Source organism: Lithobates pipiens, unplaced genomic scaffold (assembly GCF_037356315.1).
Source record: "Lithobates pipiens isolate NorthernLeopardFrog02 unplaced genomic scaffold, aLitPip1_a1.2 Scaffold_19, whole genome shotgun sequence".
Taxonomy (NCBI): Eukaryota; Metazoa; Chordata; class Amphibia; order Anura; family Ranidae; genus Lithobates; species Lithobates pipiens.
In genome coordinates this window covers 89,969,536-89,991,465 of record NW_027507764.1, presented here as the reverse complement: position 1 = coordinate 89,991,465, position 21,930 = coordinate 89,969,536, and the positions used below count along the sequence as shown (strand labels likewise).

The 21,930-nt window shown below is 47.9% G+C and overlaps 1 protein-coding gene across 1 annotated transcript in view; it reads right to left on the bottom strand.

The window, feature by feature from the left end:
* SVIL (supervillin) overlaps positions 1–20,385 on the bottom strand; it is a 334,548-nt gene extending 314,163 nt beyond the window's left edge. Inside the window, exon 1 of the mRNA XM_077491057.1 lies at positions 20,250–20,385. The gene's annotated coding sequence lies outside the window, so the exon portion shown is untranslated. The remainder of the gene's footprint in view (positions 1–20,249) is intronic.
* Between the last annotated feature and the right edge of the window lie 1,545 nt (positions 20,386–21,930).

Genomic DNA, 21,930 nt, shown 5'->3' with positions numbered 1-21,930 from the left:
CGCGATGCCCAGGAGAGACCACCCTGTCGTACAGGGTGGACCAATTTGACCCCGATCATGCAAAGCGCCACCGTGTTCTCTCTTCCCTCTTTTGGATAGACTTCGTGATAGTGCGAAGGCTGACGTCTAGAATACTTATTCCTCCCTCCTTCCCCTCCAAAGTTTATATCCCCATTTTTTAGACTGGGTTCTTGGGGTAAGGAGATTTTTCCAGTCGAGGTGTACTGAATGATCAATAGACCACATACCTAGAAACTTGTTTACTAAACAGTTCTCAATGTATGGGATATTTGTTTGTTATCTGATTGTAACTCGGGCACACTCTGAAATGCAATCTGTATTTTTTACCCTTTATGCAAAATAAAAATGGAAAAAATAAATAAAATAAATCAGTGTAGTAGTCCATGGCCGTGATCATCTGGATGCTGCTCCCCTCTGCACACAGGAAGTTGCATGATCGGCATTGCTCCATACAGTCCAATATACTCACAATTACTGCTGTGAAAAGAAGCAGAACTAGGAGTGACAACAAATATGAAATAGCTAGAGAACAGCATTTATGTAATTTCCTCACTATAATGAGCTATTAGCTGCCAAGTAAACAGCAACCTAAACGCACAAAACGGAAGCATTGTGATGTAAACAAAACCTTCTGATCTATTTAAGATGATGTAAAATACCAAATGAGCAGCATGTAGATTGACAGCAAAACATCTGCTTGGCAGAAGTTACTCTCCATTAATGACATTATCACAAACCAATTCCTGTAAAGGGTTTTAATGTTAATGGAAAAATACATTGATGTTCAGGAGATTATAGAAGAGAAGTCATTTTAAATGAATGAACTAGTGAGGGAGTGACACTTTGCAGCATTCAGATAAAGTCCTGTACAGCAATCCCATAAAAGACAGACACCACTGGTATAAAACTTGTATAACACAACAGCAATAGGCAGCAACAGCATCAAATCTATGTCTCCGATTACACTTCTGTACAGTGTCATGTCTTCTACACACAACTGAAAATGTTAACATTTCACAGAGTCTAGCTGTTTTGTTGTTTTGTAGGTCTATTCATCCAGTCTTAAAGCGGAGGTCCACCCTAAAATGGACCTTCCGCTCATCGGATTCCTCCCCCCCTCCGGCGCCACAATTGGCACCTTTCAGGGGGGGGGGGGGGGGTGCAGTTACCTGGATAATCCAGGTAACTGCACCCACTTCCGGGCTAGCTCTCTGCGGAAAGGGGCGTACATTACGCCCCTTTCCGCAAGTGCCCGCCCCCTTCCGCAAGTGCCCCGCTGCCTGCTGGGAAACACACAGATCCCAGAGGCAGCGGGGACCGTCCTCATTGCGCAGCGCGGCTCGCGCATGCGCAGTAGGGAACTGGGAAATGAAGCCGAAAGGCTCCATTTCCTGATTCCCATACCCAAGATGGCGGCGGCAGCACTCGAGTGTCGATCTAGAGATCGGCTTCGGGTGCCGACATCGCGGGCGCGCTGGACAGGTAAGTCACTATTTTAAAAGTCAGCAGCTGCAGTATTTGTAGCTGCTGACATAAAAAAAAAAAAAAAAAAAAAAAAACGCGGAGTCCCGGCGGACTCCCGCTTTAAGAAATATAAAGCTAAGCAATTTAGCATAGTCTTCCTGTTGACACGACTTCAATATTGCAATTAAAAGTAACACTAAATGATATGCTTATTCTACAAAATTATTCATACACATCAATTGTTTACTGGCCCTGTAATTATTTTTCATGAATCCTTTTCATTACTATGTTCCTCCTCACAACACCCTCCATGAGCTCCTGAACCTCTCCCCCCCTCCGATTGTTTGGAACAGGGAGTACACGTTCGTTGCAGTCATGTACACTGCTCTATGCACACTACATACCCCATTAGTCCATCTCAGGAGCAAGAACAGGAAGGTGGCTGCATCCCTACATACAGAGAGCCCACGGAGAAAAAACATAGCCATCCTCTAACAGAGAATCAGACCACAGCAGCAAAAATAAATACTAATAGGAGGAGACAGAGCAATACAAGGTACTTTTCAAGTGAAGAAGACATACAGTAATTCAATAGACTTAAAAAAAAAAAAAAAAAAAGTAATAAACAAAGCTTAGTGTCACTTTAAGTGATTAAAATGGTTGCAAACCTCAGACATGAAATATGAACAAAGCATATCCCTCAATCCAGAACATCACATCTGTCACATTTGTCTGCTGCCTCCTGTCTCTGCTATCAGCATGAATCACATCCTGACACCAAGAGGAAAAAAAGGTGACGGGGAGGGACCTCCAACTGATTGACAGCCTCAGTTCTGTTCCTGTGTGATGGGGGTGTGCCCCCGCCCTCCAATCAGCTCTCCCCATTGAGTGCAACTTCAGCTCTCCATCCACCTTTTTTTCCCCCTGACCGCTCAGACAAGCTTTATAAATTCTTCACTTTGACTGGATGTAGTGAAGACTGCAGATAAACCTTATGTTATCTCTGTATGACCAGTCATTTGACTAGGGAATATGTAAGGTTTTACAACAACTTTAAGAACTACAACCTAGTCCCCTCCCTGCTGGCAGCCTGTGATTTTACAGTGAAGCAGCAAAATTGGACAGATCAGGTCATCCCTCTGGTCATTCTGCTCCAGTCTGCACATGTGCACTGCACCACACTTGATTGGGCCCATCTGTATCCCAATCTGAACTCTACTATAGTGGGGGTTACAAAAGGCTGACACTGAGTCAGGTTAGGACTTTACACAAATTGAAGATAAAAACACCTTTTGGTCATTGTCAAAGAACTTTTATTCACTGAATTCTTCATACGAGTCTATAGGAAAGCAAAAGTAGCTGAAGTAGGTCAACTAAAGCTGCAATTAGTAATGAATCACCTCAGAAATGTCTTAATAAATATCAAATACACCCGGCCTTTTTCACTTACTTTTTAACAAATACCTATCTGCATGCCCCGGCTCCTTGTGCTGCTTCTGCTTTTTTCAAGTTTTGGTTTATATCTTTAACCACTACAATACCGGGCACTTTCGCCCCCTTCCTTCCCAGCCCAATTTTCAGCTTTCATCGCTCTCACATTTTCAATGACAATTGCGCGGTCGTGCTACACTGCACCCAAATGAAATTTTTATCATTTTATTCGCACAAATAGAGCTTTATTTTGGTGGTATTTATTCACGACTCAGTTTTTTATTTTTGCGATATAAGCGCAAAAAAAGCGGAAATTTTGAAAAAAAACAATATTTTCTTTTTTTTATTTTAAAAGAAATCCAATAAAATCTAATTTTGTCATAAATTTAAGCCAAAATGTATTCTGCTACATGTTTTTGGTAAAAAAAATTCAGTTAAGTGTATAATAATTGGTTTGTGTGATCACGGACATATGTAAGCAAATGATCATGTACAGATGTGTGCAGATAATCATTGGAACATGTGATTTTAGTGGGACATATGTGGGGGACATGTGTTTTTTTTATTTGGGGACATGTGTGGTGACATGTGTGTTTACACTGTGTGGTGATGTGTGTATTACAATAGACTGGTGATCAGTGAGTAAAAAGCTGTAAAAAACAGCTCATACTCACTCACCAGCCGGCTGCAGCGATCTGCTCTCCTCTCCTCAGCGATGACTTCTGTGTGAGAAGAGGAGGAGCCGATCGCCTAGCAACCGGCTGTTTGTTTACATCACATGACGGCCGTGATTGGACACGGCCGTCATGTGATCAGGAGGGCCAATCACAGAGCCCTCCTGCCGATCCGAGATGCGCCGTGTCCGGGTGACACGAGCACATCGGGATCGCGCCGCTGTGCGGGCACGTGCGCACGCGATCTCCCTCCTTCTGAAGGACTTTCCTGAACGTCCTATCAGAAGTAGAGAGCTCCCACCTGGCCGTATATGTACATTGGACGGGTGGGAAGTGGTTAAAGTTGAACTCCAGAGATACAAGACACACATTAAAGCGCAGTTCCACCCAGAAAAGGAACTTCTGCGGATCGGATCCCCCCCGTGTCACATTTGGCACCTTTCGGGGGGGGGGGGGGGGCATAGATAGCCGCAGGCTCCACGGTGATCTATGCCATGTCCTGCCCCTCCTCCGTCCCCTCCGCTGTCTTCTGGGAGACACACAGGTCCTAGAACACAGTAGGGACTAGTGGGAATGTGCAGCGCAACACGTGCATGCGCAGTAGGGAACCAGGCTGTAAAGTCGTAATGCCTGATTTCCTTACAGAAGATGGCAGCGCCTCCCCCTGGGAGCAGAGGGACAGGACGGGTCGGCTTCGGGTGAGGACATCGCGGGCACCCTGGACAGGTAAGTGTCCATATTTTAAAAGAGTCAGACAGCTGCAATATTTGTAGCTACTGACTTAAAAAAAAAAAAAAAATTGGAGCCATGTCTATTACTAAAGCTGTTAAGGCCATTTAGTAGACGTGGGTGTTATCTCCTCTGTACCATATTAACATGTGCCCCTGTTCAATGTAAAAAAAAAAAAAAAAAAAAAAAAATAATCCATCTGTACCTATATGAGCTCCACTCTGGGTGCTCAGCTGACTGCTCCTCTCTTCAGCTCACAGCTGTAGTGAAGTGGGGCAGAGCCCTCCCGCTGAGGTCAGCTGGGCAGGAGGTAGAGAAAGGAAAGAGCGAGCGCCGACAATCAGCTGAGCTCCCGGGGCGGAGCTTATACAAGTACAGATCCGCAAATTTTTTACATTACATTAGGGACACATGGTATATAATGGTACAGAGGGGATAAGTCAATTTAATAGATATGAGGGGGGGGGGGGATGACTGAATCACGTAAATGGACCACGGTGTCAGGGCTAAACCACCATGGATTATCGTGGACAGTTTGCAGAGGGAAGGGTATAGCCAGGCAGGATCAGTCAGGCTTTTTTAGGGTGTACAGGGGGCAAATTACACAGCACAAGTGCTGTATAACAGGATCTTTTTTTGGGGGGGGGGGGGGGTTAAATGCTTTATCCGACTCCGATCTTGTATTAGCCTTTTTACAGTTCCCTGTAAAACATATCCCAGACTAGAAGAGGAAGCAGCAGGACTTGTGCGCCAGTGTCCATGTGCTAACAAGGGACAAATGCCGATTGGAAGAGAGGGCAGAATGACAAAGAGCTTACCAAAGATTAGTCCGTTTTTTTGTTCAACCAGCAGACTGAAAAAACTGACCATTTCCCAAGCCACAAACTTGATGTGGATGAGGGAATCCTCCTGTTAAGATATTCTGACAGCGGGGAGACTTCCTGCCTTCAGAATACACCGAGCAGCATTGCAGGTTATAGCCGGCAGCGCTGATCGAGCAGGGAAAAAATATGACAGGGCGCGTGTAAAGAGGTGCATCGGTAAATCAATTTCACATTCTTCCTGCACAAACGAAATTTCGAAATTTGGCCAGTCCCTGCTAAACTTCGATTCACGTATGGCCGATTAAATCTGCTGCTTCTTCCTTCATCGTCCAATCAAAGGCTGGGAGAGGGATATGACCCATGATCTTAACCCAACTACAGCAGAGGAAAATAGGCCTTCTGTCCTGCCAGACAAGGGTGTACTTTGTGGCAAAGCTGTGTATATCTCAGTGCTGGATGGATAAATCAATATCCTTTGGCAGGTAAACTGGTCTTATACACATTGTATATGTATTTAATCTCTGCATTTAGCTTTCCACTTAGAAATCAGCTTTAATGTGTCCCCATGGTTCACTTGTACCTACAGGCAAGCCTAAAATAAGGCTTTCCTGTAGGTAAAGTAAATATCTCCATAAATCTGCAGTTTAGGAGATTTTTACTATAGTAGCAGCTGGTGACACCTGGCATGCGCATTGCGCTCTCAATAGATGGCCACAAACCTGGAAGGAAGACAGTGTGAAGATGGAAGTGGCAGGGAGCTGTGACAGTGTAACGCTTGAGGGGCTTCGTTCTAAGGCAAGTCTTGCATTATGTGCTAGTATGCAATGTATACCAACACATTATGCTATTATCCGCAGGGACCAATTTGATTTATTGTTTTGCGCTTTACTACCTCTTTAAGCAGGACAAAAACTTCTGACCATGCAGGCATAAGCTTACAAGTAGTGGGGGCTGAATGGAGCAGAGAATAGGGCACAGAAAAAGGAGAAACCTGTAGGAGCATGGTTTCTAAAATGCTCTATTCAAAAAAGACAAAAACACACACCATATATGCTTCAAGTTTAAAATCAATTTACCGTATATACTCGAGTATAAGCCAAGATTTTCAGCCTCTTTTTTGAGGCTGAAAGTGCCCCCCTCGGCTTATACTCGAGTCATCGCTGTCTGCCCGCTCGATCAGCGTGTCGAGCAGACAGACAGCGGCCATTCTATTCAAAAGCCGCGCCTCCGGCTCCGCCTTCGCCTGTGATAGGCGGAACACTGAATTTCCCAGCAGCCTGTGTTCCGCCTATCACGGACATCGTATCATCCTCGTACTACGGACGAGGATGATACGACGTCTGTGATAGGCGGAACACAGGCTGCTGGGAAATTCAGTGTTCCGCCTATCACAGGCGAAGGCGGCGGCGCAGCTTTTGAACTTTACAATGGCCGCCGACGAAGAGGGCACGGGACGGCACGGGACGGGACGGGACGGGGGCAAGGCAAGGCACGACACGGGACGGATGCAAGGAGGCAAGGCACGGGACGGAGGCAAGGAGGCAAGGCACGGGACGGAGGCAAGGAGGCAAGGCACGGGACGGAGGCAAGGAGGCAAGGCACGGGACGGAGGCAAGGAGGCAAGGCACGGGACGGAGGCAAGGAGGCAAGGCACGGGACAAAGGTAGGCTGGACACACACACACACGGATGGAGACACACACAGGGATGGATGGATGGATGGATGGAGACACACACACACAGGGATGGATGGATGGATGGATGGATGGAGACACACACACACAGGGATGGATGGATGGATGGATGGATGGAGACACACACACACAGGGATGGATGGATGGATGGATGGATGGATGGAGACACACACACACAGGGATGGATGGATGGACACACACACACACAGGGATGGATGGATGGACACACACACACACACAGGGATGGATGGATGGACGGACACACAGGGATGGACGGACACACAGGGATGGACGGACACACAGGGATGGACGGACACACAGGGATGGACGGACACACAGGGATGGACGGACACACACACAGGGATGGACGGACACACACACAGGGATGGACGGACACACACACAGGGATGGACGGACACACACACAGGGATGGACGGACACACACACAGGGATGGACGGACACACACACAGGGATGGACGGACACACACACAGGGATGGACGGACACACACACAGGGATGGACGGACACACACACAGGGATGGACGGACACACACACAGGGATGGACGGACACACACACAGGGATGGACGGACACACACACAGGGATGGACGGACACACACACAGGGATGGACGGACACACACACAGGGATGGACAGGCATGTCTCACCCTCGGCTTATACACGAGTCAATAAGTTTGCCAGTTTTTTTGGGGGTAAATTGGGGGCCTCGGCTTATATTCGGGTCGGCCTATACTCGAGTATATACGGTATCCTGTTTTTTTACATTCTGTGTAAATTTAGTCCACATGAATATCCCTGGAATTATTCTAGAAATTTCCATCTGCATCCATTAATACAATGCCTACAACGATTATTTTCAGAATTAGATGGCCGATTTTTTTCGATCAGATAAAAACCTTAAATAAAATGTATTCTTGAATATCTACAGTTGTGCTCACAGCTCATAAGTTTACACACCCTGGCAGAATTTATGATTTCTTGGCCATTTTTCAGAGAATATGAATAACACAAACACTTTTCTTTGACTCATGGTTAGTGTTTGGCTGAAGCCTTTTATTATCAATCAACTGTTTACCCTTTTTAAAATCATAATGGCAACGGAAACTACCCAAATGACCCTGATCAAAAGTTTACATACCCTGGTGATTTTGGCCTGATAACATGCACACAAGTTGACACAAAGGGGTTTGAATGGGTATTAAAAGGTAACCATCCACACCTGTGATCTGTTTGCTTGTAATCGGTGTGTGTATAAAAAGGTCAATGAGTTTCTGAACTCATGACAGACCCTCGCATCGTTCATCCAGTGCCGCACTGACGTTTCTGGATTCTGAGTCACGGGGAAAGCAAAAGAATTGTCAAAGGATCTGCGGGAAAAGGTAGTTGAACTGTATAAAACAGGAAAGGGATATAAAAATATATTCAAGGAATTGAGAATGCCAATCAGCAGTGTTCAAACTCTAAACATGAAGTGGAAAATGAGGGGCTCTGTTGAAACCAAATCACAGTCAGGTAGACCAACTAAAATTCCAACCACAATTACCAGGATAAGTGTTTGGGATGCAAAGAAAGACTCACAAATACCTTTCAGGTGAAACACAGGACTGTCTGAAAACATGTGGTGTGGCTGTTTCAAGATGCACAATAAGGAGGCACTTGAAGAAAGATGGGCTGCATGGTCAAGTCGCCAGAAGAAAGCCATTACTTCGCAAATGCCACAAAGTATCCCACTTAAAATATGCCAAACAGCACAGAAATAAGCCTCAAACCTTCTGGCACAAAGGCATTTGGAGTGATGAGACCAAAATGTAGCTTTTTTTGGCCACAACCATAAATGTTTCATTTGGAGAGTCAACAAGGCCTATGATGAAAGGTACACCATTCCTACAAATATTTTTTTTCAAATCTATTACTACAATGTTATACTTAACTACTTTGTGCAATGGTTTTGTACAGAGCAGCCCCGATCCTCTTCTATTTGGGTCCCCCGCCGGCGATGTACGCTCCTCCTCCTTGCCGAGAGCTCCCAATAGCTAGCCTCTTCCTATGGGGGGCACTAAAGCAGGCTCACTGTGCAGTCACACTCCTGTGATTGGACATCATCCATTCATAGAGAGCGTGGCTCGGCCCAGCTCCCCGCTCTCCTCACTGGCTGTGATTGACAGGAGCCAACGGCTCCCACGTTTTGCGAGCCAATGAGAGAACAGGGAGAGTGTCTGCTCTCAAGCATGCTGCTGGCTCAAGATGGGGCTCAGATAAGTATAAAGGGGGGTGCTGCTTCCATAAGGCCCCTTTCACACGGAGCCGCTTTTCAAGCGCTTTTGGGCTAAAAATAGCGCCGACAACTATTTCCATAATCGATTAGTTGTTTCAGCCCCAATTCATTCTGCTCTCCTTTTGTAGTCACACATTCAGATGCACTAGGAGCAGAGTGTAAGTGATGAGGAGTGATGAACCTGATAAGAGCACATCCCTAGCAACCCTCATTTTCCCGGCCACTGGATGTTGCAGACTTTAGCTGTGCTCTGTTGATCAGTTGCTTAATGTCTGTTCCAGATGCAGGTCAGCAGGTCAGAGAATTTATTCAAGCAACTTACAGGCAAGACTGCATAGCTAAAGTCTACACCATACAGATCCAGCTCCCTCCTGGAAGCATGTACGTCTAAAGGGTGTCCCGGGATCTGTTCTTCCACTTTTGCAATCAGCAGGAAGCTGATGCATCACTCCACCGGCTAGTTATGAAGAGCCAAACAGCTGCTGCTACAGGGATGGACTGAAGATATGCACACAGTTTCAAGTACAGAAAAGCATTTCAACAATCCTAATAAAATGTTTTGTATCAGTGATTAATGTCCTTTAATATTTAATGCAATGAATGTGACTTTAGTACTTCTATAACCTTCTCAACAGTGTAAGCCAACTCAGCCCCCCCCCCCCCCCCCCAAAGACACAAGATCAGCATAAATATAGATGATCCACCTGTCTTTATGGCTCCTGCCTTGTTATTGAACAGAATCAGAGGTCCTTTAGAATTTTCTAGTCCATAGACTATTGTTCCCAATAGTTTCAAGCTGCCCCACATGCATCTGCTATTTCCATAACGGTGAAGACACAAGCACAGATGTTTACTATGAGGATGAGCCAAGAAGATCTTTTAGATGCTAAGCTGTATGCTGAAACCTAGCTGTTGTCATATCTACAGCCTGCTTAGTATCACTGGAACTCACAACAGTGACAAAGAGTTCTGGGGGAAAAAAACAAAAAAAAAAACAAACACACTTTCCACAATTTTCTTTAAAAGCATGTAAAAAAAAAATAAAAAAAAATAAAAAAAAATTGTTGGAAAGAGAAAAAATGGTTCGTATTGAATACAGCAAACTGCCAGGGAGTGTTGCAACAATGTGCTATGGCCCATGCTGACTCTGAAAGTCCAACCATAGTGGGAGAGAAGACAGAAGGAGGCTTGCCACAAAAGGGATAAGAGCCATACTTTGGAATATTTGTGCGGTGAATCAGTCGGTTTTCCCCTGGGAAGTCTAGCTCCACTCCTGGCTCGTCCCCCAGGTATGCGCAGAACAATAACCGAAGCACATAAAAGGAGTTTTCAAAAGACAATTTAAACACAAATCAATGACAAAGTGCCCCTTTGACTAAGTGCTAGTTCAGAACAGATGCAGTTCTGCGTGCTTTTTTTTTCTGCACTAAAAATGCATGCAGTGTTTTCAATGTATTCCAATGGCTCTAGTTCACACCAGTACAGTCAGTTTCCAGGGCAGGAGAAAAAAATTAATAAATAAAAAAAAAAAATAAAAAAGGAAGGAGAGCATGCTGCATTTTATCTGCACAGAACTGTACTGAAACCTAGCAAATTGTATCAAAAACACACTGGAACTGCACTGAAATGGCACGGAAACTGCACACAAAAACTGATCTGGAACCCAACGTACAAGTGCATTTTTGTGGTGTGAACTGGCCCTAAAAATACATGCACAGTGTTTTCCCACCATGTATTCCAATGGCTCTAGTTCACACCAATGCAGTTAGTTAACCGAGTTGGAACTGACTGGTGTGAACTAGAGCCAGTTGAATACATGGAACACACTGTGCATGCATTTTTAGTGCAGAAAAAAAAAAAAAAAAAAAAAGAAGAGCACACGGAACTGCATCTGGTGTGAACTGGCTCTGAAAGCATTCAATAGATCAGTGGTCTCTAAGCTGCAGCCCAGGTCCCAGATGCATTCCTTTGCTTGAATTTATCCCCACCCTGGGGCACTATTCCACCCACTGACACCAAGGATGTGCTGTTAGTCCACCAAGGATAGGGCACTGTGTTCTCCCACTGGATGCAAGGACATTTTCTACTCCCACTGGCCCTAGTCCAGCCCTCCTAAAATTCTGAAGGTCAAAATGGCCCCTTAAGTTTGGAGACACCTGTCAGAAGAACATACATCATGCTGCTGCTTTTTTATATATATATATATATATATATATATATATATATATATATATATATATATATATATATATATATATATATATATATATATATATATATATATATATATATATATATCATTATTGGCTCTCACAAAAATCAAAGGATTAGTTCACCCAGATTTCGGTTCTAGGTTTGGTAGATCAATGAATGCACTGGCTCTTGCTTTGAGTGTCCCCTCATTTCCTGTTGCCTTCATCATAATAAAAAAAAGTTATTCAAATTCCAAAAAGGCCACCCTGCAGATGGGTATGAGCTTTGGTTCAGTCCGAACATGGAGGGCAGCTGACAGTTCCCGGGCCAGTCAATTAAAGGTGCGGGGTTCTCCACCCCACAGCTCCACTATATAAAAGGGGGGATTCTTCTGGCATTGACCTCACATCATTGTCAGCAGCCTCGTCGCTGTATATCTGCAGTGTGAGATCTAAGGCACTACTGCATCTGCCTGCTATTGTTCTAGTCTCTTTCCTGGAGGCTTTGACATAAAGAAGGAAAAATCCTGCCTCTACCAACATGGCTGCCATTAAAGTGCAGGACAACTCACAGTCAGCAGTGGGAGACGATCACAGATCAAGGGCAATACTAGGGACTGGTCCTTTGCCCTCTGTTGCTTCCAAAATCAAGTTCCTCTAATGCCTCGTACACACGGTATGATCTTTTGTAGGACAAGTCTGTCAACAGACAATCCCCCTACCATCTTACCGTTAGTATGCTCCTTTTGACAAATGGTTGTCCTATTTTTGGCCAACAAACGTTGGCTGGCTGGATAGTAAATTTCCAGCAGACAATGGATTGAAGTCAGATTTTCATATGGTTAGTACACAAATCCGTCACACAAAAGTCGAAAGTACAAATGTGTGCTCGGAATCAATGCTCAAAACACAATTAGCAGAAGGGGCCCAAAGGGTGGTGCTCAAGAGCTGAAATTCCTTGTAGTATGTCACTACTTCGCGTTTGTGGCATGACAATTGTGTACTGTTAGTATGGAAGACGAGATCCAGACACGCCCTTTTGACAAAAATCAGACACTCGGTTGGCCAACAATTGTACCATGTGTTCAAGGCTTAACTCTTCAGATACCATATCAACCACACAGCAGGTGCATGGTTTTCAATGTGCCAACCAAATAGTTCTACAAGATCAAGTGGTAAAGCACAATTATGTAGTGCTGCAAAGCAGGAAGCAGGATTCCCTATGTAAATATAGGACTGCACATATAGACTAGAAGAAGAAGGGAAAAAAAAAAAAAAAAAACACACACACACACACACACACACGAGTTGTGGATATGTTGTCATTAACACGAGATGTATTTGAACATCACTTCCAGACAGGAGCGAGGGGAAATGTAGATCTGTAGACCACAATAAAATTTGACAGAGGCTTTATCACTACCCGATCGTCTGGAATTAGGCTTTAATGCGGAGGGAAAACAAAACAAAACACAAACATAATCTTGCTATCATATGGATAAACCACCTTTCTGACTAGGTTTCACTTTACACTAATATTTAGGGTGTTAGCTGAAACACAGATAATCTGCAGTCCATGCCCAATTCACTCTGCCCCCTTACTGAATATGTGATTCTCCTCCTGCAGCTCCGGTCTTTCAATATGGAATGGCTGTGCGTGGCACTGTCCACACATCGTGTCCTCCATTCACCGAAATCTGTGACTGGGGAGGCTACAAATCTCATCTGTCACCGTGGCAGAGGGATTCCTAGTTCTCACTACAACGCAGTGATGTCCCCACACTTATAGTACATTGATATTAGAGCTACACGATTAATCGTCAAGAATCGTTATCGCGATCTTGACGAAAGTGTTTCCCGATTCTTTCTATGCAAAGAATTCGCTCTACTCTTCTGAAGCCACAGCCATCAAAATAAAGGAAAAAATAAAAAATGGGCAGTCTGCCAAGAATCAAAACATTCTTTATCAACTGAACCAATGGAATAGACCCAAGTGAAAAAAGTTTAACCACTTAAACCCTAAACCTTTTTCTGACATTTCTTGGTTTCAAGTTAAAATCAATTTTTTTTGCTAGAAAATTACTTAGAACCCACAAACATACATACACACACACACACACACATTTTAGTAGACACACTAGAGAATAAAATGGTGGTTGTTGCAAGGTTTTATGTCACACTGTATTTGCGCAGCAGTCTTTCAAATGCAATTTAAAAAAAATAAAATAAAATAAAAATAAGAATTACTTTAAAGCGGGAGTCCACCGGTCCGCGTTTTTTTTTTTTTTTTAAAAGCCAGCAGCTATAAATACTGCAGCTGCTGATTTTTAAAATAGTGACACTTACCTGTCCAGCGCGCCCGCGATGTCGGCACCCGAAGCCGATCTCTAGGTCGTCTGTCGGGTCCTGCCGCCGCCATCTTGGGTATGGGAATCAGGAAATGGAGCCTTTCGGCTTCATTTCCCGGTTCCCTACTGCGCATGCGCAAATCGCGCTGCGCAATAAGGACGCTCCCCGCTGCCTCTGGGATCTGTGTGTTTCCCAGCAGGGGGCGGGCACTTGCGGAAAGGGGCGGGCACTTGCGGAAAGGGGCGGGCACTTGCGGAAAGGGGCGGGCACTTGCGGAAAGGGGCGGGCACTTGCGGAAAGGGGCGGGCACTTGCGGAAAGGGGCGGGCACTTGCGGAAAGGGGCGGGCACTTGCGGAAAGGGGCGTAAGTTACGCCCCTTTCCGCAGAGAGCTATCCTGGAAGTGGGTGCAGTTACCTGGGATTATCCAGGTAACTGCACCCCCCTCCCCCCTGAAAGGTGCCGATTGTGGCACCGGAGGGGGGGAGGGTTCCGATGAGCGGAAGGTCCACTTTAGGGTGGACCTCCGCTTTAATGAATAAAAAAAATAAAAAAGGGACCAGTAAAGTTAGCCCCCCCCCCCCTTTTTTGTATAATGTGAAAAATGTTACATCGTGAGAATCGTGATCTTTTTATTCTAAGCAAAAAATTTGTGATTCTCATTTTGGCCAGAATCGTGCCACTCTGATATGCATTGTAACAGATTGTCAATTGTAGGCCCCTGCAGTTGGAGGAACAGTCTGTAGGAGCCTGTGCATTGCACCCATAAAGGTTAATATTGACCTTAAGCTTGGAGGAATATTCTGAAGGAGTCTGCACACTGCACCCACAAAGGATGGTACGGGACCTGAGGCTGGAGGAATAGTCTGAAGGAGTCTGCACACTGCACCCACAAAGGATGGTACGGGACCTGAGGCTGGAGGAATAGTCTGAAGGAGTCTGCACACTGCACCCACAAAGGTTGGTACGGGACCTGAGGCTGGAGGAATAGTCTGAAGGAGTCTGCACACTGCACCCACAAAGGTTGGTAAGGGACCTGAGGCTGGAGGAATAGTCTGAAGGAGTCTGCACACTGCACCCACAAAAGGTTGGTAAGGGACCTGAGGCTGGAGGAATAGTCTGAAGGAGTCTGCACACTGCACCCACAAAGGTTGGTAAGGGACCTGAGGCTGGAGGAATAGTCTGAAGGAGTCTGCACACTGCACCCACAAAGGTTGGTAAGGGACCTGAGGCTGGAGGAATAGTCTGAAGGAGTCTGCACACTGCACCCACAAAGGTTGGTAAGGGACCTGAGGCTGGAGGAATATTCTGAAGGAGTCTGCACACTGCACCCACAAAGGATGGTACGGGACCTGAGGCTGGAGGAATAGTCTGTAGGAGCTTGAGCATTTGCTCCCATAAAGGTTAATAGGGACCTGAGGCTGGAAGAATAGTCTGCACATTGCAACGCTTTGCAGGTTCATTATAAACAAAATGTACTTTTTTCACTTAATAGGAACATTTATTATTTTTTTGCAACAGGTGGACTATAGCATCCCGGTAATATGCTTCCACTGACAACGGTACACATTCAGGAGCAGAGGATACCTGGCTCCTGGAACTGTCTTGCCCTGATTTATGTAGCATAAAAACAATGACTGATCCATTGTTTAATGACAATGGAGGTACTTTCCCGATTTTCTGAATGTTTATACTGCTGAATAATTACAAATAAATAACATTTTCCTGGAATGGATCAAACTATATTAAAGAGCACCAAGCCAATGCAAGTAACAGCTACAATTTTTAAAGGCCTGTGGGTTTGAACATCACCTAACATTTAGGAGCCACAGGGATATGCAATTAGCGGACCTCCAGCTGTTGCAGAACTACAAGTCCCATGAGGCATGGCAAGACTGACAGCCACAAGCATGACACCCAGAGGCATGATAGGAGTTGTAGTGTTGCAACAGCTGGAGGTCCACTAATTGCATATCCCTGCACTAGATGATCAAATATGGCTTCCTACTTTAAGAGTTTATGAGAATCTTTCTGTTGGGTCTCAACCTTAATGACCTACTGCTGCGGGAACAAGAAAAAAAAAATGAAAGTGGCTTGGGATCATAAAATAAAAGCTCAGATCTACCAGTCACCTTCTAATCAGCACTAAACTTTATTCCTCAACAATTCAAAAAGTCGTTCGGAGTTAGATGAAGAAATGTTCACAAGCATAAACATGGGTCTCTGATGAACTTGTATAGGTGACAGGGTTACTATGCCTGAGATTAGCACAGAGGAACGTCTCTAGCCCTGGGAAAACCTTCACCTGCAGCAAGTCACATTCGGATCAGGTGTCATTCATGATTTAGCCTGTGTTTACATGACATCATCGGATACACCATCTCCTGGGTGGAACACATTCAATGTCAGCCAACAAAAATACACAAATACACATGACTGGGCGGCAGGCTCACATTACACAGAACTACATTATAATGGCAGAAAGGCCTCCAAAGACTAGCTAAAGGATAGAGAGCTGGGGGTACCATCATACAAATAGCAAGTGTGTGTGCATAGTCTTGAGGGGGGGGGGGGGGGGTCATCTCCTTACACCCCCTTACTACAGAACTACCTTACCCAGACTGAAGACCAAACAACCGAGTCCACACAGCCAAATGAATGAGATAAAAGTCCCCCCCCCGTCCCCCCTCTATAGCACAGACCCAATTTGCTGAAAAGAAGGAAAACTGGTATAAGAAAATATGCCAAAGAGACGAGTCCCTTCTATAGTTGTTCATCTTACCAGTGTAAGAGCACCCATCCCCCCCCCCCCCCGACCAAGACCTCCAATGAAAACTAGACACCCCCCCCCCAAAAAAAAAGACCCCAACTCAGAATATGTAGACACCTCCTCTTCAAGACCATACACACAGTATAGGCACACTCTTCTCTGTCAGATCCATAACACCATATTACAGCAGACACCCCCACTTCATGACCTATAATATTATATATTACTAAGAGGAGCCCACCCTGAAGGAGGACAACGCACTTCAAATGGGTTTTCTTTCATTCAACCCTCACAATGCAGGACATGCCCCCACCCCCACTGTTACCCCATAATGCAGGGAGAGTGGACCCCATCTGGCAGTCAGCAGGGTGTGAGGAGAGCATGTGGGACCGCCCTTGTATCAGGGTGTATGAAAGGTTTATGAGACCCCCAAAGTACACCCTCCCTGCAGTATCAGGGTGTGAAGAGGGCAAATGGGACCTCCCAGTATCAGGGCATGTGGAAAGTGTATGTGACCCCAGGTATAAGGGGGTATTCAAGATCCCAAACAACCTAGAGCCTGTAGGGACTGCTTACCCCTCCCCCACAGCATCAAGGCATGTAGAAATTGACCCCCTCCCCCCATTATCAGGTGTATGGATGCTTAGCAAGACCTCAGTTTCAAGATGTGTGGGACCCTCCCTATGGTTGTGGCTCATACACACACCCCCCCCCCCCCCCCCCATGTATGGCACAGAAGCCCTTCTCTCACCCACCCCCCCCCCCCCGTGTGGTTCAGGGGCCCTTCTCTAATTCCCCCCGCCCATGTATGGTGCAGGGGGCCCCTTCTCTAATCCCCCCGCCCATGTATGGTGCAGGGGGCCCCTTCTCTAATCCCCCCGCCCATGTATGGTGCAGGGGGCCCCTTCTCTAATCCCCCCGCCCATGTATGGTGCAGGGGGCCCCTTCTCTAATCCCCCCTGCCCATGTATGGTGCAGGGGCCCCTTCTCTAATCCCCCCCCCCGCCCATGTATGGTGCAGGGGCCCCTTCTCTAATCCCCCCCCCGCCCATGTATGGTGCAGGGGCCCCTTCTCTAATCCCCCCCCCGCCCATGTATGGTGCAGGGGCCCCTTCTCTAATCCCCCCCCCGCCCATGTATGGTGCAGGGGCCCCTTCTCTAATCCCCCCCCCGCCCATGTATGGTGCAGGGGCCCCTTCTCTAATCCCCCACCCGCCCATGTATGGTGCAGGGGCCCCTTCTCTAATCCCCCACCCGCCCATGTATGGTGCAGGGGCCCCTTCTCCAATTCCCCCCGCCCATGTATGGTGCAGGGGGCCCCTTCTCCAATTCCCTCCGCCCATGTATGGTGCAGGGGCCCCTTCTCTAATCCCCCCGCGCCCATGTATGGTGCAGGGGCCCCTTCTCCAATTCCCCCCGCCCATGTATGGTGCAGGGGGCCCCTTCTCCAATTCCCCCCGCCCATGTATGGTGCAGGGGGCCCCTTCTCCAATTCCCTCCGCCCATGTATGGTGCAGGGGCCCCTTCTCCAATTCCCCCCGCCCATGTATGGTGCAGGGGGCCCCTTCTCCAATTCCCCCCGCCCATGTATGGTGCAGGGGGCCCCTTCTCCAATTCCCCCCGCCCATGTATGGTGCAGGGGGCCCCTTCTCCAATTCCCCCCGCCCATGTATGGTGCAGGGGGCCCCTTCTCCAATTCCCCCCGCCCATGTATGGTGCAGGGGGCCCCTTCTCCAATTCCCCCCGCCCATGTATGGTGCAGGGGGCCCCTTCTCCAATTCCCCCCGCCCATGTATGGTGCAGGGGGCCCCCTTCTCCAATTCCCCCCGCCCATGTATGGTGCAGGGGGCCCCCTTCTCCAATTCCCCCCGCCCATGTATGGTGCAGGGGGCCCCCTTCTCCAATTCCCCCCGCCCATGTATGGTGCAGGGGGCCCCCTTCTCCAATTCCCCCCGCCCATGTATGGTGCAGGGGGCCCCTTCTCCAATTCCCCCCGCCCATGTATGGTGCAGGGGGCCCCTTCTCCAATTCCCCCCGCCCATGTATGGTGCAGGGGGCCCCTTCTCTAATTCCCCCGCCCATGTATGGTGCAGGGGGCCCCTTGTCTAATCCCCCCCCCGCCCATGTATGGTGCAGGGGGCCCCTTGTCTAATCCCCCCCCCGCCCATGTATGGTGCAGGGGGCCCCTTGTCTAATCCCCCCCCGCCCATGTATGGTGCAGGGGGCCCCTTGTCTAATCCCCCCCCCGCCCATGTATGGTGCAGGGGGCCCCTTCTCTAATTCCCCCGCCCATGTATGGTGCAGGGGGCCCCTTGTCTAATCCCCCCCCCCGCCCATGTATGGTGCAGGGGGCCCCTTGTCTAATCCCCCCCCCCGCCCATGTATGGTGCAGGGGGCCCCTTGTCTAATCCCCCCCCCCGCCCATGTATGGTGCAGGGGGCCCCTTGTCTAATCCCCCCCCCACCCATGTATGGTGCAGGGGCCCTTCTCTCATAGCCCCCCCCATATGTATGGTGCAGGGGCCCTTCTCTCATAGCCCCCCCCATATGTATGGTGCAGGGGCCCTTCTCTCATAGCCCCCCCCATATGTATGGTGCAGGGGCCCTTCTCTCATAGCCCCCCCCCCCCATATGTATGGTGCAGGGGCCCTTCTCTCATAGCCCCCCCCCCATATGTATGGTGCAGGGGCCCTTCTCTCATAGCCCCCCCCCCCATATGTATGGTGCAGGGGCCCTTCTCTCATAGCCCCCCCCCCCATATGTATGGTGCAGGGGCCCTTCTCTCATAGCCCCCCCCCCCATATGTATGGTGCAGGGGCCCTTCTCTCATAGCCCCCCCCCCATATTTATGGTGCAGGGGCCCTTCTCTCATAGCCCCCCCCCCCATATGTATGGTGCAGGGGCCCTTCTCTCATAGCCCCCCCCCCCATATGTATGGTGCAGGGGCCCTTCTCTCATAGCCCCCCCCCCCATATGTATGGTGCAGGGGCCCTTCTCTCATAGCCCCCCCCCCCCCATATGTATGGTGCAGGGGCCCTTCTCTCATAGCCCCCCCCCCCATATGTATGGTGCAGGGGCCCTTCTCTCATAGCCCCCCCCCCCATATGTATGGTGCAGGGGCCCTTCTCTCATAGCCCCCCCCCCCCATATGTATGGTGCAGGGGCCCTTCTCTCATAGCCCCCCCCCCATATGTATGGTGCAGGGGCCCTTCTCTCATAGCCCCCCCCCCCCATATGTATGGTGCAGGGGCCCTTCTCTCATAGCCCCCCCCCATATGTATGGTGCAGGGGCCCTTCTCTCATAGCCCCCCCCCATATGTATGGTGCAGGGGCCCTTCTCTCATAGCCCCCCCCCCCATATGTATGGTGCAGGGGCCCTTCTCTCATAGGCCCCCCCATGTATGGTGCTCTGCCAGCAGCTGCTGCAAACTCCCCATAGTCCTTGTTTCACTCCTCACCCCCAACTCCTCTCAGGGCTCCCCCACATCTCCCCATACTGCAGAGTGCACAGCGCCCCCTATAATCTCCCCCCGCTGTGTGCACCACTTACCTGTCCCCCGACACACACACACACACACACACACACACACACACACACACACACACACACACACACACACACACACACACACACACACACACACACACACACACACACACACACACACACACACACACACACACACACACACACACACACACACACACACACACACACACACACACACACACACACACACCTGCCCCTCACCCCGGACAACTTCCAGCTACACACCAACTTTCCCCGCCGTTCCCATCACTTACTCACCGGGAGGAGACTTAGAGAAGAGCCGCCAGCACCGCTCTCCCCGGGCTGACACTTCCACAGATCCCACTTGTAGAGCTCCGCTCCCTCCTCCTCCTATACACGCCCCCGGACCTCCCAGACACCGGCTCTGCGCGCTCCCGGACACGCTGCGCGCACCCGACAAAAGTTTCCGGGCTGCTAGTGCATGAGAGAGGTGGGCGGGGCTGACACTTATAGACAGGCGAGAGCTGTGTGCGCGCTTCAGAGGACCCTCTGCTGAGATGACACATATCCATAGTGCCCAACTGTCCCTGATCCGGGACATAGTCCCTCCTGTTCCTCATTCCTCCTCATCTGTCCCTCATTTTGGTCTGATCTATATAGTTGTATATAAAATGCACTACTTATCTATCAAAAAGTGTTTCCCAGTGCTAAACCTTTCATCCAATTTCTAAATTGCTCCATTTGTAATTTTTAAAAGCCAATATAAAAGAATATTAGTGATAAAAATATGACTGTGGATTTAACTAATTTTATTTAGTATAATTCACCTTTAAGTGGGTGTGGCAGGGGGTGTGTCCTATGCATACATACTTTTGCTTATAGGTGTCCCTCATTCCCGTCTCAGAAGGTTGGAAGGTGTGTACAGTGCCTTAAAAAAGTATTCATACCCCTTGAGATTTTCCACATTTTGTCATGTTACAACCAGGGGTGGACTGACAACTCATTGGGGCCCCTGGGCAATAGGAGATCATGGGGCCCCGGGCAATAGGAGATTATGGGGTCCCCAGGCAATAGATTATGGGGCCACACAGTATACACACACATACAGTATACACACACAGACACACAATATACACACACAGTATACACACGCACAGAATACACGTACACGTACTGAAAAGGTACTGGAGAGGAGGGGCAGCTATAATCTTTGGATTTAAAAAAAAAATAGATTTTATACATACTGTCCCTGGTTTTATTGAGGCTGGCAACCCTGATGGGGCCCCTTAGTGGCATGGCGCCCTAGGGCAGTGCCCGAGTGCCCGAATGGTCAGTCCGCCCCTGGTTACAACCAAAAACATAAATGTATTTTATTGGGATTTTATGTGATAGACTAACACAAAGTGGCACATAATTGTGAAGTGGAAATAAAATGATAAATGGTTTTCAATTTCTTTTAATGAAAAGTGTGGCGTGCATTTGTATGGCGCCCCCCTGAGTCAGTACTTTGTAGAACCACCTTTCACTGCAATTACAGCTGCAAGTCTCTTTGGAGATGTCTCTTCCAGCTTTAGAGAGGGACATTTCTGCCCATTCTTCTTTGCATAGTAGCTCAAGCTCTGTCAGATTGGATGGAGCGTGTCTATGAGCAGCAATTTTCAAGTCTTGCCACAGATTCACAATTGGATTTAGGTCTGGGCTTTGGGCCATTCTAACACACAAATATGCTTTGATCTAAACCATTCCATTGTAGCTCTGGCTGTATGTTTAGGGTCGTTGGCCTTCTGTAAGGTGAACCTCTTCTCCAGTCTCAAGTCTTTTGCAGACTCTAACAGATTTTCTTCTAAGATTGGCCTGTATCTGGCTCCATCCATCTTCCCATGAACTCTGACCATCTTCCCTGGTGACACCACCATGTTTCACGGTGGGGATGGAATGTTCTTGGGGCTGTGCAGTGTTAGTTTTCCACCACACATAT